This window comes from Aegilops tauschii, chromosome 5 (genome assembly GCF_002575655.3).
Source record: "Aegilops tauschii subsp. strangulata cultivar AL8/78 chromosome 5, Aet v6.0, whole genome shotgun sequence".
NCBI classification, from domain to species: Eukaryota; Viridiplantae; Streptophyta; class Magnoliopsida; order Poales; family Poaceae; genus Aegilops; species Aegilops tauschii.
The window spans coordinates 504,270,085-504,273,335 of NC_053039.3; the positions used below are offsets into that span (position 1 = coordinate 504,270,085).

At 45.0% G+C, this 3,251-nt stretch overlaps 1 pseudogene; it reads right to left on the reverse strand.

Moving 5' to 3' along the window:
* Window positions 1–2,890: 2,890 nt before the first annotated feature.
* LOC120965759 (small nucleolar RNA U31b) lies at window positions 2,891–2,971 on the reverse strand (annotated as a pseudogene).
* Between the last annotated feature and the right edge of the window lie 280 nt (window positions 2,972–3,251).

Here is a 3,251-nt window from a genome sequence, read left to right on the forward strand (position 1 = left end):
ACTACAACGATATGACCGAGGTGGAAATCTGTGAAGGGGGGCACCGCACACGGCTAAACAATCAACTTGTGTGTTCTAGGGTGCCCCCCTCCCCACGTATATAAAGGAGGGAGGGGGAGGCCGGCCGGCCCTCCTTGGCGCGCCCCCAAGAGGGGAATCCTACTAGGACTCCAAGTCCTAGTAGGCTTCCACCAAAAGGGAGAGAGGGGGAAGCAAGGAGAGGGAGAGGGGAAAGGAAAAGGGGGGCCCCGCCCCCCTTCCTAGTCCAATTCGGACTCAAGGGGGAGGAGGCGCGCGGCCTGCCCTGGCCGCCCCTCTCTCTCTCCACTAAGGCCCATCGAGGCCCATTAGTTCCCCCGGGGCTTCCGATAACCGTCCGGCACTCCGGTTTTATCCGAAACTTCTCCGGAACACTTCCGGTGTCCGAACATAGCCGTCCAATATATCAATCTTTATGTCTCGACCATTTCGAGACTCCTCGTCATGTCCGTGATCACATTCGGGACTCCGAACAACCTTCGGTACATCAAAACACATAAACTCATAATATCGATCATCATCGAACGTTAAGCGTGCGGACCCTACGGGTTTGAGAACTATGTAGACATGACCGAGACTCGTCTCCGGTCAATAACCAATAGCGGAACCTGGATGCTCTTATTGGATCCTACATATTCTATGAAGATCTTTATCGGTCAAACCACATAACAACATACGTTGTTCCCTTTGTCATCGGTATGTTAGTTGCTCGAGATTCGATCGTCGGTATCTCAATACCTAGTTCAATCTCGTTACCGACAAGTCTATTTAATCGTTCCGTAATGCATCATCCTGCAACTTACTCATTAGTTACATTGCTTGCAAGGCTTATAGTGATGCGCATTACCGAGAGGGCCCAAAGATACCTCTCCGACAATCGAAGTGACAAATCCTAATCTCGATCTATGCCAACTCAACAAACACCATCGGAGACACCTGTAGAGCATATTTATAATCACCCAGTTACGTTGTGACGTTTGATAGCACACAAAGTGTTCCTCCGGTATTCGGGAGTTGCATAATCTCATAGTCATAGGAATTTGTATAAGTCATGAAGAATGCAATAGCAACAAACTAAACGATCATCGTGCTAAGCTAACGGATGGGTCAAGTCAATCACATCATTCTCTAATGATGTGATCCCGTTAATCAAATGACAACTCATGTCTATGGCTAGGAAACTTAACCATCTTTGATTCAACGAGCTAGTCAAGTAGAGGCATACTAGTGACATTCTGTTTGTCTATGCATTTACACATGTACTAAGTTTCCGGTTAATACAATTCTAGCATGAATAATAAACATTTATCATGATATAAGGAAATATAAATAACAACTTTATTATTGCCTCTAGGGCATATTTCCTTCAGTCAACCCTCTCTCGGAGTAGGAGATGGTCATATAGTGTGGCCCAAAACCAGCCGCTTGGAGTGAAAAGTGCAGTTAAGTACCGGATATCCAGTGGTTGTGACACGTGCACAGACAGAAGTGGGACCAAGTACCACACATCCAGTGGACCGATGAGCTACCAGACATCCGGTGTATACCGTACATCTGCCCCAGATGACATAGCTTCTGTTGGGTTGCGGCCTGATTTCCGCTAAGCACCGGACATCTAGTGCCCATGTGATGGACCGGGCATCTGGCCAAGATGACATTCCTTCTGTGGTAGGAGACCAGATTTCGGAAGGCCACGGGACATCTGGTAGCAAAATGATAGATCGAATATCCGGTGTGTACAGAGATGGTGCACACAGGGTTTAGGCAACCATGCATAGGTTTTTCGTGAAGTGTAGGACTAGGGCGTTTTGGTAGGTGTATGGGCATTGCCAATAGCCTTGGGTAGGAGTGGAATGTCGTAATGGATGTGAGTTAGAAATATGTTAGAAACCGTGAACTTGATCTTATCTTTTTGCGAAACCCATCGATCCCTCTTAATAGTGTGGGATCCATATACTCAAGAATAAAAAAATGGCTACCCCTATATTTCTTTGTTTCTCCGTTCTTGAGCCATATTTTATTTTAATGGTCCATAATCCACACACAATGATTTCAAGAGACTAAAACCTGTGATAAACTTAGCAAACATGATCAGTCCCCTATATGTATATTGTCATCAACATCAAATCATGCTTAAGGAAAAGGATTGAACTTTCACACTGATGTGGACGCAGTCTGTATTAAAGACTAAATCGTTGTCAAATCCCCCACATCCCAGTATTAGTGCGCTCCAGAGCCACCCTACCAATGGTGCATGTGGAATAAGACCTGGAGCTCAACTGCATCAACTAGGAAGCGACATAGCCATGGATGGCCACCCCTATACCACGAGTGAGAATCTTGTCGCGCTGAGAAGCCAAGACAGAATGGTGTGACACATCATTTAAGAGAAGGGTTGTTGCAGGTCTGCAACCAATGCAAAGTGAGCATGGCCATATCGACGCGTGAAAGTCGCAAAACTTTAGGTAACATCTGTTCATAAAAGGGGAGAGTTGTGAGAGTGGGAGATGACCATGTAAACACTTTAAGGTACTACTCACTCCATTTCACAATGTAGTGCGCCCGCGCTTTCCAAGATCTATCTTTGACCGTAAATTTAACCAACGAGACCAACTCGAAGGGAGCAAAAATTATACCACTGAATTCGTATCGAAATACGAATTCAGTGATATAATTTTTGCTCTAGCCGCAATCGGTCTTGTTGGTTAGATTTACGGTCAAACTTAGATTTCGGGATGCGTGGGTGCACTACATTGTGGAACGGAGGGAGTATCAAATTGGACGCGCGTTACACATATATGATTACTAGTAAGCGTCCAAAAACTCCAGGATCATCAAAATTTATTATGTAGAGTCAGATTCAGAAGTATATCAACAACACAGGCCCACCTAAGTGGTTCCTAAGATTGGGGTGGCAAATATGATCATCCTTGGGCAACAAGCTTGAAGAAAACAGTAGTGCATCGAATCGATCTACCACGACAAAGCTAAACAACACAATCAAAAAAAGGCAGAGCATCAACAGGGAGGGAGTATATTTGTCGCAGAGTCCATTACATAACTATGTGAGTCAACACATGCCAACGAACCAAAACCTAAGACTGAAGCAAAAAAAATCCGCTCATCATGCTCTGGGCGAGGAAAGAGAAAAATCAAAAACACAAAAACATAGACGAAAACCAGAGGTAGAAACGAAAAATCCAAAGATCCAT